The sequence below is a fragment of the Lycorma delicatula genome, chromosome 7 (assembly GCF_047948215.1).
Source record: "Lycorma delicatula isolate Av1 chromosome 7, ASM4794821v1, whole genome shotgun sequence".
NCBI classification, from domain to species: Eukaryota; Metazoa; Arthropoda; class Insecta; order Hemiptera; family Fulgoridae; genus Lycorma; species Lycorma delicatula.
This window is the reverse complement of record NC_134461.1, coordinates 57,363,346-57,379,931: the sequence shown is the minus strand read 5'-3', so window position 1 is coordinate 57,379,931 and position 16,586 is coordinate 57,363,346. Positions and strand designations below refer to the sequence as shown.

The window sequence follows — 16,586 nt, the reverse complement described above, 5'->3', positions numbered from 1 at the left end:
GAGACAGACTTATAGGCCACATACTAAGGCATCCTGGAATAGTCGCTTTAATTTTGGAAGGACAGGTAGAAGGGAAAAATTGTGTAGGCAGGCCACGTTTGGAATATGTAAAACAAATTGTTAGTGATGTAGGATGTAGAGGGTATACTGAAATGAAACGACTAGCACTAGATAGGGAATCTTGGAGAGCTGCATCAAACCAGTCAAATGACTGAAGACAAAAAAAAAAAAAAAATACTTATAACAGTAATTCCGACAACAACAAATAGTCCAATTAATTTCTATCAATAAAATTCGTGTCCAACCTAATTCTTCAAATAAAACACCTGTTTTTAATTTTTACAATTGCATAAAATTTTTCTGTTTAGTCTTGTTTCTAACAATAAAAGTTAAATTTTTTATTGTTTTTTGTAGACATTATTACATCAACATTCTCAGAATTTTATTCTTTATAAAATTTAATAACAAAATTTACGGATTTAGCAAAGTTGTTGTACTTCAAACCAAAAAAAAACTGTTTTTCTCACCGAGTGATTCTTTTACTTTGGGTAATATGAAAACTAAGAGATATGTATATATGAGGCCTGTTTTACTCCATTTTTTAGATGAACAAACATAATAAAATAGAAATTTTACCCTTATTGTGACGGCTTAAAAATTACAGTATGATTTCAATTCATCGGTAGAACTGAAATCTTTTCGAAATTTTTCGCTTGTTTTAACTCGATAACAAAGTGTTTTGGGGCATATATGTTTGTATGAATCTTTTTCCTCATTTCAAGCTCCAGAATCAGTTCCCAAAATATTTACATATCTTACTGAATCATTCAAAAATATATATATTTTTTATTTTGTTTTATTTTTTATTTTTTTCCTAATTTGTATATTGCAATCTGTTCATCTAGTGAACAATAAGCAACCCCCCTTCTACGGTTCAGTGAGATGAAGATATGTGTCACGTAAATGAAAGTAGTCTTGTATAGATTCATGGCGACCCCCTTACTGACGTGAAGTTAATTGAACCCCAACCACCTAATTACACAGGTATCCACTGTATAGTAATCAAATCCATATAAAAGCAACTAGCTTTTACTAGGATTCGAATCTATGAACCTTCGATTTCGAAAATTAGCTTTTAAAAACTGATTTGACAGTTAACCACTAAACCAGCTTGGGGGGGCTATTGTAGTTTATTAAATATTTATGATTATATACAATGAAATAATATTACTCTTCTAGTTAGCGATATAATGATTGTTGTAACAACATTAATCTATTTTTAAAAATGACCCATGTATTAAAATCATTCGATATTACCTTATCGAAAAAAAACTTCACTTAAAACTATGGTCAGACATATTTAATAAATCTGTTCTATGCATTTTTTAAAATAAACTGTGATTTGTTTTTCCTTGGAGCAGATTATATTAATCTATCTGATCTCCAGATTTTCATAAAAATATATTTTGTAAGATAAATATTTTCATTTTTTATTTTTATTTTAATTCTTTTCCTTCTGAAATATCTTATTAAACTGCAATTAGATCGTTTTTTAGTAACAATTATTTTCCTCGAGAGGTAGGAAAGAAACGGTTTAGTTTTAAATTTAAAAAAATCGTTTCCTTTGTAGTTGTACATAATTTTGTTTGCTTTAGTTTACATTGGATGTAATGTTTTCCTAAAATGCATTCTAAGCGTATAAATTTGAAAATGTTTTCATTTAAAGGGAACGAATATAATTTTTTCTCCTTTATATACCAGCTTTTTATTGGATAGACGGGATTTGTTAAGCCCATCGAATGAAAGTACTTAAGGGAACAAATAATACTCGTATGAAGGGTACTTTCATTAAAATTTAAGTTGAGGTGCATTTTCAGGAACGGTAGGGTGACGGATTCTTTTTTCATGTGTTTTTAATTTTATTTTTGTAGTTTCATTTTTGTAATGGATTTAAAGTAGTTTTTTGCACTTTCTAATTTGTACGTGATAATGGGGCTTTATAAATCACTCATATTATATATGTTGAAGCACCTCTTTATGTACGATGTACCTCTTTTTAATTACATCTGATCCGGATGTGATTTGCCTTGCTTTGCTCCAAAAACAAGTTTTAACTGTTCCTTGTTTTAGGAAAACATTGAAGTTACAAGAACAGATAACTTAAATTTTAAAGAACGAAAATTAAGTTTGTTGAAAAAAAAATAAGTTATGATTGAAGAAGAAACTATATTAATGTTCACAAAAGATTTGATTTATTACCATTCAGTCCTATAATAAAATAATAATATTTCTGCAGCAGAAGGAAATGGACAAAAAACTGTACAACTTGAGCTAGCACTATTTGATTGAAACAGTGAGGTTTGATTGATAGGGGAAGGAGTATATAGATGCGCATATATTTTATTAGTAAAAACAAAAAAGCGTTCGTCGGGCGTTACCAATTGCATAAAGACGTTTTGGCAAAAATTCTGCAACAATCTTTCCGGAACTTATGTTTAATGGAAATGGTTTTTTTTTTAGTATATTTATGGCATATTTATGCATTAAAAAATAGCTTAAGGGCGACTCTGGTAGAAATTTTAAGGGCTACTTTGGTAGAAATTTATTTCGCTTAAGGGCGAAATATTTCACGGTAGAAATGTTGTATTATATTGCTGTTATATTTATAAAATAACGATTTTTTGTAATTATTTTATCTATGGATTTATTAATTTCAAAAAAATATGTATATTTAAGAAATATTTGAAATTTATTAAACTGTTAATATTTTATGTAAATTAGTTTATTTTAATACTTTAATAACTTCTTATTTAATTACATCCATTCGCTGTGCTAGACATACTTTTTTACTTTACTTAGAAATTTAAGGAGAAAGGCGAAGTACGGGACATGTTAACGGGAACCGGATGGGGGTTACTAGGTTTATTGTCCCTTACTACATCTCCAGAACGAATATAATCATCGTATGGTGAGGGTAATTTATTTATAACGGCAATCCCGATTTCTGCCGATGTTTCTTCTGTTTTTTACCAATTTATTTATGGTAAAAACAATGAAGAATACCTGCAAAAAAATTATAACCATTACTTTCAAGAATTCTTAAAAAAACTGTTTAATTTTCCTACTACATAATTTTACTATTTACAGTTTACCTTAAAACTATTACAATTATGAGAAATAAATTTAAACCAATTTCAATAATTGTTCACACTGTTCTTTGTACTATCTCTATTTTAGAAAAATACAATATTGCTTTTATTAACCGACTTTGTTAATAAAAAATAAAAATAAAAAAATAGTTAAAAAAATATGTAAGTGATTTATACTAAAATGTCAAAGTATCACAAAAGTTGATTTAGTGACTCATCGACCACCAAGGTATATCTTAACGTACCGCACCCATAATTTATTCATTTGACAAAAATATAATAAGACAAAAATGGAAAGTATATAAATAAATATAGAACATTAAAATAAATTAAAAGTATCAATAAAATAGACTTTTATTTAGTGATAAAAATAAATAGAATTATCTTTTTTTATTTAAGATAGCGATGTTAGTAGAAGCCCGGCATTTTCGCAAGCAGAAGATCAGTTTCTATGACACATTCCTTCTGGTTTTTTTTAATTATCATATTAACTGTTATTATTATAATTTTTATTGCTCTCTGAAGATTCATTTAAAAAACGTTTCTTTAGAAAACATCCACGACACAATTTATGCTGCACTGCAAAACCACTGTAACAATAACAGGAAGTAGATAAACAAGTTAAAATCGTGTTGAAATAAAACATATTGTTACCTGTAATGCGAATTTCATATAACTTTAAAAGTTAATATTGAACTAGTGAAAGTATAAAAAAAAAAAAAATATTTTTTTTTCAATTGTTTTCTATTGCACTGATCTGTAATATATTTTCATCATAACTAAGTAATCATATTTAACAAAGTGAAAAAATATAGATAAGCCAATTCATCAGTGAAACTATATGTGTTACACTTTTGCTTTTAACTGTTGCAAACAAACCGTTCCCGCACGAGTTGAGAAGTTAATACTGTTCCTGTCGTGGTTTACAGGCTAGAAACATACTTATCGTCTTTGACCAGAAACGACAAGGCGTCAGCAACGATAAGAAAATGGTTGAGTATTGTTATAAATTCTTCTCTTGTACGTAACGTTAATGTTATAAATACGTTATACATTATATACTAGGCCTATTTATAATTTAAAAATATTGAGCTAAAGTATTTTCAGTAACGGCAGATAATCAATCGAGTAGTATTTTGTTTACATCGTCCCAAACACAACTGGATTGTATCAAAATTATCTTGTGTTTTTAAACCTTTTAATTTTTTTTTAATTTTCGAACAATTTATTGCGTAGAATTTATATTATTTTATTATTTATGCTGCTCCCACTGTTTACCAGAAGGGAACAGACGGAAAGCCGGATTTAAGGAGGACACAAATACACAGTTATTTTGTTATTTCCATTGGGTAGTGTTGACAAATGTGCAGGGTAAAAACTATAGGCATATCACAGACATACAGGTTAATAACTGTAATTTTCCATTAGTCCGAGCAATCCGAAATTCGTTATTTTCATTTGAGCAAAACGTTTGATTAAAATTATGATTTCATATATTACTCGAGTTTTTTCATGTACAATTTTGTAAAACACGAAGGTTCTCAAACTCAGAAGAAAGTTATAAAAAAGATTATCTGAGAATGAGGAACAATTGCTTTGAAATATTATGATCATACTGATTCTGTTCATTTGAAAGAAAAGTACTGTAGAGTCCGCCATCTCTGAAAAATAGACTGATTGCTATGTTGTAGTTTTTAACAACTTTAAGGGTCTGCAGCTCAGTACACTAAATTATATGGTATCATGAAAAGTATTATCTTTTATATACGAAGTCTCCCCGAAAAATCAGTTCTTTTTTATTTAAAGAGGGCATACATTTAATATTCTGATTATCCTTAACAGAAACAAAAATCAGATAATTAAAAATGCTTAACCCAAATTAAAGTTATTCCACAAATGCCCAATTTCTCCGTAAATTAGTTGCTATTATTATTATTAGTTTTACTTTTAACTGCATAATTAGTTCTTTTACTTACCATTAGTTTTTTATTTACCATTATGAAAAGCCATTAGCAGGTTGGCCAACTACATTTTCCTTATTAGCTGCTAGAGTAAGTCTGAGTTATTAAACATTTTACAGTAATGAGCTACTACACTAATTTTAAGTTATTAAGCTTCTTATTTATAACAATGAAGATAAATTAGTAATGAATTATTAATTTTTTTATTACCGTTATTTATTATACGATTTGTCAGTTTAGGGTTTTTTTAGTTTTAGCATAGACTTGCTTTAACAGCTGACGGTAATTAATCATTAATGTATAAATATAAAATTTACGAAAATGCCAAAATAAGATTAAAGTCGATATAATGACCTATCGACCTGCAAGACATATCGTAATGGAACGCAACGCTAATTTATTTTTTTGAAAAAATATAAGAAAAAACAAATATAAAATTTATAAATAAAAATAAAACTTTAGAATAAAAAATTAACAGTAAAATTGACTTTATATTCTGTAATAAAAAAAAAACTGGAAAAATCCTTTGTTTTTTTTAAATGGCGTGCTAGTAGGAGCCAGGTTTTTTCCCTAAGGAGAGGTCAGTTTCTATAACTCATTCCATTGTGTTTATTTTTAATTATTAAGCTTAGACTTATTATTATAATTTTGTACTGTTTTTAGTAGATTTTGATTGAAGAAGAAATTTTTTTTCTTAGAACACATCTGTAATAGAATGTGTGCTGCTGTGAAAAGCCGTTATAAAAATAACAGGAAAGATATATAAAATAAGATATAAGAATAATTAGAAAAAGATAAAGATAGAAGTTATAAGAATAATAAGAGTAGGATAAAAATCGTGTTAAAATAAAGCTTATTGTCCTTTGTATTGTAAATTACAAATAATTTAAAACTTTAAAATATTAAATTAGTGAAAGAACAAAAAAAAGAATCTTTTTTATATTGTTAATATTACAGTTCAATTGTTGTCAACGTTGTTGATAAAACATTACATGTAGATTAAAAACCTAATGGTTTTTCATTTCAATTTAGGTAATAGAATTAAAAACTATGGAAGAGCAGATATATCAGTGAAATCACATGTGTTTCACGTTTGTTTTTAACCGATACAAATAAATCGTTCCCACAAGAGTTGAGAAGACCCTCTCCTTCCGTGGCTGACGTGCTATAATCATACTTATCGTCTGTGATCAGGCACAACCGGGCGTCAGCAACGATAAGAAAATAGTTGAGTACTGATAATATGAACATTACAGTTATAAGTAATGCATTATAAATACGTTATACTATAGGCCAATTTAGCCTAATTTATGAATTTTACGCTGAGTATTTTCAGTTAGAGCAGATCAACAATCGAGTGTGTTTTTGTTTACATCAGTTCCAAACATAAATTGATTGTTTTTAAATTATTATGTATTTTTAAACCCGTTTCTTTTTAAATTTTCATCCAAGTAATTCCTTAGAATTCTCAGAATTTACATCCTTTTAATACTCATGCTTGCCACACTATTTACTGGAAAGGAACTGACGGAAGGTTAGATTCAAAGAGGAGAAGAACGCACAGATACTCCCTTATTTCCATTGCCTAGAGTTGAAAAATGTGCAGGATAAAAACTCAAGTCATACACCAGAATACAAGTATACCATAACTGTATCCGATTAATAGGTCTCATTCGAGCAAAATGTCCGGTTAAAATTACGATTTAAAAAATTAGTAAAGTTTTCTCATGCACGATTTAGTAAAATAACTGAGCAAGCTGAATAAAGTTTTAAAAACGGTTATCTGAGAATAAGGGATAATTGCTTTCAAATATTACCGACGGTATTTCTGTTCATCTGAAAGCAAGATACCGTAGAATCCGCAAACGCTGAACTAAAAGACTGATTGCTATGTTGTAGTTTTTAATAAATTTGAGGATCTACAGCTCCATATACTAAATGATATGGTATAAACAAAGATACATATCGTTTATATTCGAAGTCTCCCCGGTTAATCAGTACTTCTCTACATACATTTAATATTATCTAATTGTCTTTAACTAAAAAAATTCAGATTCATGAAATCTAATTGAAAATTTCTTGACGTATTATATGTTTCTTGATATTAAAAAAAAATATATATATCCTTAGATTAAAGATAAAAATCAGTTTCATGTAAAAGTTAAAGCCCTGATTCAAAATTTAAGATATTTTTTTTACTAAAAATAATATCAAAACTTTACAGATTTTACTTTTTTATATTGCTATGCCTAACGCTATTATTAAAAAAATCCGAAACGAGTAAATACCTAAAAAATGAAATTTTAACTTAAAAGCTGATCTTTTAAGTTAAAATTTCAGATATAACGTTTATGTTTCATGTCGCCCTTCCTTATTTTATATTTTGATAAAGAAAAAACACAAAAAAATCTATATAATGAATTAAAACTAAAACTTTCTCTTAAAACTAAAAATAATTATGTTTAAGAGAAAGAAGAAGATGCCGTGAAAAATTCATTCTCTATACAAATCTAAATTTCTATAGTAAATTAATTTTATTTGTTGTATTCTTTTTTAATGAAAGAGACATCCAATAAAAAACTTTTTGTAATAAATTAAGTACTAATAATTTATGGATGAATTTAAGAAATAAGTAATTTGGTACAGCGCTAATTTTGAAAGTTATTTTTCTTTTATTCCTTATTTGGATTAATATAGTTTATCTCTAATAAATGGTACTAGTATATCTGATCTACGTTGTTATTTAACCATAATACGTGGAAAATTAATTTTTGCGTATTCTCTTTAAAAAAAAAATCGCTTAAATTAAACTGATGTTTTTCCACACTTACCCAATTTCTCCGTAAACTAGTTGCTAACTTTAATAATATTTTTAATTCTTTTACTTTACATTAACAGATTGGCAACTGCATTTTTCTTTATTAGATACTACAGTAAGTTTGACTTATTAAAGCTTCTTATAGTAATGAGCTACTACACTAAGTTCAAGTTATTAAAGCTTCTTATTTATAGTAATGAAAGACAATAAGTAATAATTTATTATGTATTAATTTTTTTATTATCTGATTTGTAAATTTAGAACTTTTATTCTTATATCAGCGTTTCCTAAAACAGCTGTCGGTGATCAATCGCTATTGTATAATTATAACTATTAAATTTACTTTTCTATTATATTTTTATTTTATTTATTTATATAATAAATTAGGATTTTTTTGTCACAGTATTGTAATTGAATAAAGTTCAATTGTTTTAAAATAATTTAGGAGTATTTTTTCATAATATATTGGTAGTTTATTTTAAAAATATAACAGAATTTGGAAATAGTTTTACGGAAATTATTTTTTAGTTAATATTTTCAAAATGGTATACGATATAAAGCAAATAACAGAAAATACAAAGTAAACTACTGAAAATAGGTAGAGTGGCTGTAGTTTCTCGAATGTCAAAAATGAAATTTTCTTATTGTAGATGAAAAACTAATTAATTATTATCTACAAATAAGCTTTCATTAAAAACAAAAAAAAGTAGGTTATCAATAATAATGATTTAATTTTACATCTTGTATGAAAATATTGAATCCTGTTGTAATTTTAAGTCTTCATTTAAGTTTTCTTTGAAATTATTTAAAGACATTTTTTAGTTTTTTCGTGTGGAATTGAATCAGTTTTTTTTTTACGTAGTGCATTTGCTCGTATATTTACGTATAAAAGCACACGTCGAATCTTATGAACGCTTTAGTTTTTATAGTTCTTCCGCCAGTTGTTACCAAGAAGTTTTATGATGACTCATTTCAATGATAATATATTATTTTATTATTGTTTAAGTGGGTATATCTGTCATACGATGAATTTTTTACCGTTTTTTTTAAAGATTTAATTATATTTAAAATTGATCAATATTTATTTCTAAGATTTTTATAATTTTTTTCCATATGATTTAATAATATAACTTAACATGTTAAATAGCACAGCATTAATTTAGTATAACTCTCCGTATTTCAGCTAAATAATAATGTAAATTATGTTATAATAATGTAAATTGTGTTATAAGCCTTATTCTTGTTGGTTATTTAATTAAAGTTTGGATTCTCGTAACGACTTCATGACAGTTTTCCTCAAAAGAACATATTACTTATATGTTATTTTTAACCTTCCACGGAAGGTCAGTTTATATACAAACATGTATTCCTGGTTATACTTGGTGTCACCACAATTATGGGATTGTATTTTGGGGAAAATATATTAATGTTAAAATTTAATTTTCCTAGCAGTAAGTAATTTTATTTGTGGGTAGTGGTTCCATAATATCACAGGAATTCTATATACTTCCTTTTAAAGATCATCAGATTCTATTCTTTATATTAGTACCAAGATCTAAAATCTACAATGAGATCACTTTTTCTTTTTTATGCGATACAATGGTCCAGAATTTGTAATAGGTAACATATCTCTGTTTATAAAGTAGCTTGAAGTGAACAGGATAGTGGGTTGACAGTTACGAAAGAACTTTAAACATTTTTCTAATTAATATTAAGTATAAATGGCCCCTTACCAGGCAATACTATCATATAATCGTACTTGTAGGAACAACTTAAGGTTTAATGTGCGAGCTGTCCACTCCTTATTCAATTCTTATATGATATTCGTATAATTTATTCCGGGACGAGTGCGAGTGAGATAGATGGTTAAATACAAAGGTGAAAAGAGATGAATGACTGTCGTTTTGAGCCCCAGAAAGAGGCATGCAGATAAAATGCCGTTAGAAGTTTGGAAATTCACATTATATCTTCATTTCCACCATTACAATATTGCTGAGACAGCTGTCGTCACACGAACCCTTCTCCCATGCTTGTGGATATGACGAGTGAACTTTGAAATACTTCCTAATTAATGAATTTTCCATGAAACATGCATTTGATAGAAATATTATGACATATCTTAGAAAGAAATGACCGTTGATATTTCTTTTGTGTAGTCTGTGCTATTTTATTGCAAATCAAGCAGAGTAGCATCTGTAGAAATATACGAAAAACTTTTCTTAATATAAGCTACTGGCAGGAAGTTTCTGTTAAACGCAAAACAGTGAATTATAATAGTTTTTTCAATATATTTTCTCAATAACTGTATGTAGTCATAATATATTTCTTCTTTAGGTTTTAGTTTGATACAATTAATTTTTGTTAAAATGATAATAATAATCAAATAAATAAACATGATAATTAATTTTAAGATAATATTCATGTACACATAAATATACTAAAAAACTAATTCATATACGCTTGTAATTTTTCATTTGTTACAAAATTTACATTTGTCGCAATAAAACTAGGAGTGTAGTTTTATTGTGACGTAAACTAAAAATTAGTTGGACGTAAACCTTTTTGTAATCGGAAGGAATAATAAATTAAACGGAATAAAACTTAGTATTTATTTTATGGTCTCGACTGGTGGATTAACTGTTATAGTTTATCTTATGCTTAAAAAGAACAATGAAGCTTTCTTACAATCGCATTAGCCGACTGAATTTTAGAGGGCATGCATTTTTCTAAGGATTTTGTAACTTACCTGCACCTTTTGCAACAATCGCAAGTGTAGAACTTACGATTGACAGTAAAACTTGGAGATAGGTCAAGCGTTTGCTTTTGAAAAAGATGTAAATCGTTACTTTTTGTTTATGAAATTCCACTATAGATATTTGTACTTACAGATAATGAATTTCAATGATTTACAGGAAGGAATATTAAATCAGAATTTCAACTGCAAATAATTGCTAGGAATTGTTTATCTCATATTACTATAAAAATACCAATAATGTTATTGAAATTGTTTCTGATTAACTTCATTCTATCGGTATTTAACATAACATGAACGTGTGAATATATATATATATATATATATATATTTAATAAAGTGTATAGCCAGCTTTTTTAGCTACTTTTTCTTTTTTTTTATGTATATTATATTTGGTGAAATTGATATTGTGCTGACTGCTATTAAAGTATGAGAAATTTTCAACATGTAAATATAGGAAAATAAAATTTAAAATAACTATCTATATTTCGGTGTGAGATCACTGCACTACATATACAAATTAAAGCATTTTAATTGGAAAGGGTAGGGTTATGACATCTTTTTAAAGGCCATTGAAAGAAAAAACTTTTGATGGAAAGTAATTTGGGCTAAAACAGTACTAACCAACATAGCAGTAATTTAATTTTTTTTTGTAGCTAGTTTCAAAAGCGTTGTGCAATATATCTTAAATACTGCTCAGTAGTGAAACACTAACAAAAACACTGTTGTCTCAGATCAAGATATATATCGGTATCAGGCCACTATTAATGGTGTACTGCAGCAGCCTTATGGCTGCTTGTATATAATCACACTGTTGTTAACATTTAAAATTATGATAACTCTTGAAATTGTATAATTTTTATTTTTTACGTTATTTGTAATCTTGATCTATTCATTCATTAACGATATAAATACAGTAATGACAACAAACGAAGCTGGGCTATTCTTTCTTAATTTGGTTTAATTTCTAATTCTTTTTAGACGTATCACAACTCGATATATAGTGTCTGTTTACACAAAAGCGATATTTATACCTTTAAAAAAATCAATTAAAAAAAAGGTGAATAATAGCTGGTGAAATACAGCGTGGAATATTCCGGTGATAAAGGAAAATAGACATCCAAACTAAGGTGACGATAAAAGTGTAGAAAAAAGTGGGGTATATCAACCTTAACTGGTTGTAAAAGCAAACATAATCAAAGTTTTTAATATACCTACTTATTGCTCATGAATCATCTCGTATCGTTGGAAATCTTTCCCTCTTGACCATTTGAAAATTCTGGAATTTTTATAGCTTGATTTAATTCCAATTTTAAACGGAATAGTTTATATCTCTGATTAAATTTTGTTTTTACTTAAGGATTTGTGTATAGAGGAATTAAAGGAGAATTTGTACGTAATTTTAAAATATTATTTTATTAAACTAGCCGCATAATATAATATTTAGCATTAGCATATTAGCAACTTGCATATGTTATGCGGCCTTACGTCGCCAATTCAAATTTCCAACAGACATTCATCGCATCCTAGGAAATATACTGGACCGGGCATAGTTCCTTCTAAGAAGAATCAATATACTTCATAAGGTTTAATTCGCCATAAATATTGAATTATTTTATTATTCGTGTTACGTATTTTGGTTATGTTTCTTTTATTATTTTAGTTTTACTCCAATTATTACTCGTATTTTAATTTCCATCATAGTTTTAACCTTATTTTAAATATTTTAATATCCAAGAAGAAACCATTTGTTATTATGATCCGAGCGATGATAACACGAAAGGGTTTTTCGCACAAAAAAAATACCAATTAAATAAAGACACATTTTAAAAAAAGTATGCAATAATCATCCCGAAATTTATATTTTTCAGAAAAAGCTTATTATTTCTGAATCGGGTAATCGATTAAATCGTTTAATACGTTTGTATTTAGTTTCTTTAGACTCTATTCATATCATTTTACTCACAATCAAATTTTTTACAAGGGTTATTAAAGTTAATATATGTGTACTACCCATTTAAGAAGTTTATTTTACACCAAACATAAAATATTGTTTTTTCGACTCCAATTTTTTGGGTTTTAACCAATTTTTCCAAAGACTACTAACAATACACATATTTTTGCCCAGAGTGCTGCTAAAACCATCAAATTTACCCTTTGAGACCCAAGAATTACGATCAGTCGTATCTTTACCAGTACTCGTTAAAGTGCTTTCGAACCTAATTTTAATTGAATTTACTTTTCTATTTTCATCAGCAGAGCATCCCTGGAAGTTTCTTGCATTGTTTGTGAATTCTCTGTGTATACATTTTCATTAGTATTCTTTTTTTTAAAGGTATAAAATCTCATTCAATGATTTTCATTATTCTAAATTTAATCTTGGATTTAATTTAAGTACTGCCTGATATTCCTCGTTTGTTGTTTAGGTTTTATTTTTGTGTGTAGGTAATGTAAGTGAACTTTCAGATGTTATTTCATAATTTTCAGTTCCTTGCATATTTTTGGAATATTCCGTAGAGTCTACTTTTCTTTATCATTTTTTCTTCCAGTTTCATAACCAGTTTTTTTCTTTGATTTCCCCAATGCAAATTGTAACTTTTTTTAAAATTTATATATGCTTTTTCATGTAGTATATATATTTTTACTCTTTTTAAATGAAATTTATTTTAATTAATTTACGTTACAAGTTATTTAAGTAGGAAAACTTAGATATTAACTCAAATTCATAAAATTTAATTTTTCACAATTATTAGTAAAACTATAAAAAACTAACTGGTATGTACTCATCGTAGAAATTTTTTTAAACAGTTCAACTTTCTGAATTTAAGATTGAGGTTTAGTTTTCAAAAGAATTGAAATAACGTATTCGTTGTGTCTGAGTAAAGTGAGTGTAAATATTATGTTATATGAAGTAAGTTACAGAAAGAACAATTTAAATTGATCTATAAGATCATGTCAGATGCGAAAGAAAGACGAATAGTTGTAGAAAGTTAAATTTACACATAGATGTAAATTCTATGATGAAAACGTCAGCTAACGAATTACGAGTACACCAGTGATTACACAGACTGAAAAATGAGAGATATGAGTAAATTAATAGTTATTAAAAATCTATTGAAAGATTTAATTGTCAATAAAAAAATTATTATTTTATTTTTTTGAATGTTCCTTTTTTGTATACTCAGAATTTTTTTAGGCTAAAAATATTTTAGCTCTTCATCTGTATTAGTATATTTATGAACCATTTTGAACTTTTTGAACATTTTGAACTTTTCTGGGTAGAAACGCTATTTATTGTTATTTCAATAATAGTGTATTTCCCAATTTTCTGTTACAATCGAAGTCATTATTTCTAACTTTATATAAATAACACCAATTTGCTGTACCAGACATAGTGTTGTACTTCAACCAGAACTATCAGCCACGCTGGGGTTCGGGACGAGTATAGGGGTTAGCAGCAGTTGCAGAGCGATTACCAGGTATTGCGTTTCTTCTTAGGGCTTCACAATTAATATGACGATCTTGTGTTTTTACCAAATTATTTATGATAAAAACAGTGAAGAATATCTGCAATTCAAAGACACATTTTAAAACTTTAATTTTAAGAATTATTATAAAACTGTTATATTTTACTATTATATATAATTTACCTACAGTTTACCTAAAAGCTATTATAATTTATTTTTCAAATAAATAAATTTAAGCCAATTTCAATAATTGTTCTACACTGTTCTTTGTACTATTACTATATTAGAAATATACAATATTGCTTTTATCAACCGACTTATAAAAAATAAGTTTCAAAAAAAAAACTGATTATATGAAGATGACGAAATATATAAGTTGATACAATGACCTATCGTAACATTCATTCAGTCATTGACAAAAGTATAAAACAGAATGCAGAATTTATGAATAAAAACCAAACATAAAATAGATTAAAAGTAACAAGAAAATAAACTTAATACTCAGCGATAAAACTAAACTGGAACAATCTTTTGTTTACGTTTAAGTGCCTGCCTAGAAGAAGCCAGGCACTTTCGCTAGCGACAGGTTACAAATTATTATCCTATGACACATTCCTTGGTGATGATTTTTTATAATCATTGTAACTCTGGTTATTATAATTTGTTTTTTATTTGCAGAATTTTAATTTAAAAAAAGGTTCTTTTCTTATAAAACATTCATAACAGAATGTATATGGCAATGAAAAGCCACTATAAGAGTAATAGGAAATAGATAAACGGGTTAAAATCATGTTCAAAATAAAACTCATTGTACTTTTAAGGCAAGTTACAGGCAATTTTTAAAGTGATAAAGTTAACTCATTGAACTAACGAAACGACCAAAAAAAACAATTTTTTTTTTGTTGATTTCCATTAGGCTGATCTGTATGTTTAATCGCAGAAATCAAATTTAAAAATATTAAAAATATGGATTAACAGATACATCGACGTAAACATATGTGTTTTGCATTTACTTTTTATTGTTGCAAACAAACCGCTCCCGTGCGAGTTTAAGTAAGTAAGTTTAAGTTTCCCGAGAAGTAAACACCATTCCTACCGTGGCTGACACGCTACAACAAGTTTGTTATCTGTGACAGATACGACCAGGCGTCCTCAACGATAAGAAAATAGTAGAGTGCTGTTGATAGAAATACTACTTTTATACTTAATTTTAACGTTATACGAGGTGTGTGAGAAAAGTAATGGTAGTAACACTGTAAGCGATCTGGCAACGCTGTGTCTACCGGTCTGTGCTAGACCGGTTTTTTCATCCCTTCCACATGCTCAGTACCAGTTTCAACTCCGTTCAACCAACACATTATTTTTGACATCGCCATCAGTGAAGTTGTGCTTTGTTGTGTGTTACGGAAATGGAGCATCGGAATTTAGAGCAACGTTTTGCAATCAAGTTGCATGTTAAACTTGGGGAATCCGCGAGTGTGACCTTTGAAAAGTTGAAACAGGCTTACGGGGAACATTGCTTATCAAGAGCACAAGTTTTCCGCTGGCACAAATCATTTTTGGAAGGCCGAGAACACGTTGAAGATCAACGTTGCTCAGGAAGACCTTCAACTTCAAAATCTGACGAAACGTTGAGCGTGTGAGGGTTTTTGTGAGATCAGACCGTTTTTTAACAATAAAAATGATGAATGAACAGTTAAATTTAAACACGTTTATCGTACATCAAATTTTGAAAGACGATTTGAACATGCGAAAGGTTTGTACGAAATTGGTGCCGAAAAATCTCAGAACGGAACAGAAAGACAATCGAAGAAACGTGTTTGTTGATCTTCTTGAGACGATTGACAATGACCAAGAATTCTTCAATCGTGTGATCACAGGTGATGAATCCTGGATATTTCAGTACGATTCAGAAACAAAGCGGCAAAACGAAGAGTGGCATATTCCGTCATCTCTTCGACCGAAAAAATGTTGAATGAGCAAATCAAAGATCAAAACCATGCTGATTTACTTTTTTGACAGTAGGGGTATCGTGCATAAAGAATTTGTTCCTCCAAAACAAACTGTCAACCAAGTGCTTTAGAAAGGTGTCTTTGAAAGGCTCAGGAAAAGAGTGATCCGCGTGAGACCAGACATTGCAGACAAGTGGATGCTTCATCATGTAAATGCCCCGTGTCACACGGCCATTTCCATCACGAAATTTTTGGCTCAAAACGCATTTCTACGGTTCCTCAACCCTCCTATTCAACCTTGTGAGTCCTTGTGACTTTTTCCTTTTCCAGAAATTGAAACATGTCTTAAAATGGACGTCATTTTGGAACTCTGGAGAACATTCAAGAGACTGTGACCGACCATTTAAAAGCCCTACCAGTTGAAGCCTTCCAGCGCTGCTACCAGGAGTGGGAACAACGTCTCCGCCGGTGTATATCTGCCCAATTG

At 28.4% G+C, this 16,586-nt stretch overlaps 2 long non-coding RNA genes across 5 annotated transcripts in view; one reads left to right on the top strand and one right to left on the bottom strand.

Moving 5' to 3' along the window:
* The window catches only part of LOC142327253 (uncharacterized), a 389,528-nt gene that overhangs the window by 200,345 nt on the left and 172,597 nt on the right, over positions 1 to 16,586 (top strand). The gene's annotated exons all lie outside the window — the stretch shown is intronic.
* The window catches only part of LOC142327252 (uncharacterized), a 42,272-nt gene that overhangs the window by 8,196 nt on the left and 17,490 nt on the right, over positions 1 to 16,586 (bottom strand). Inside the window, exons 4-5 of one of the 3 annotated variants that reach the window (XR_012756948.1) lie at positions 14,067 to 14,247; positions 2,703 to 3,063 (exon numbers count right to left, since the gene is read on the bottom strand). This is a non-coding gene — a long non-coding RNA (uncharacterized LOC142327252). Of the gene's footprint in view, positions 1 to 2,702; positions 3,064 to 3,199; positions 3,740 to 14,066; positions 14,248 to 16,586 lie in introns of those variants that run through there. The other 2 variants (XR_012756947.1, XR_012756949.1) reach the window with 2 other exon arrangements.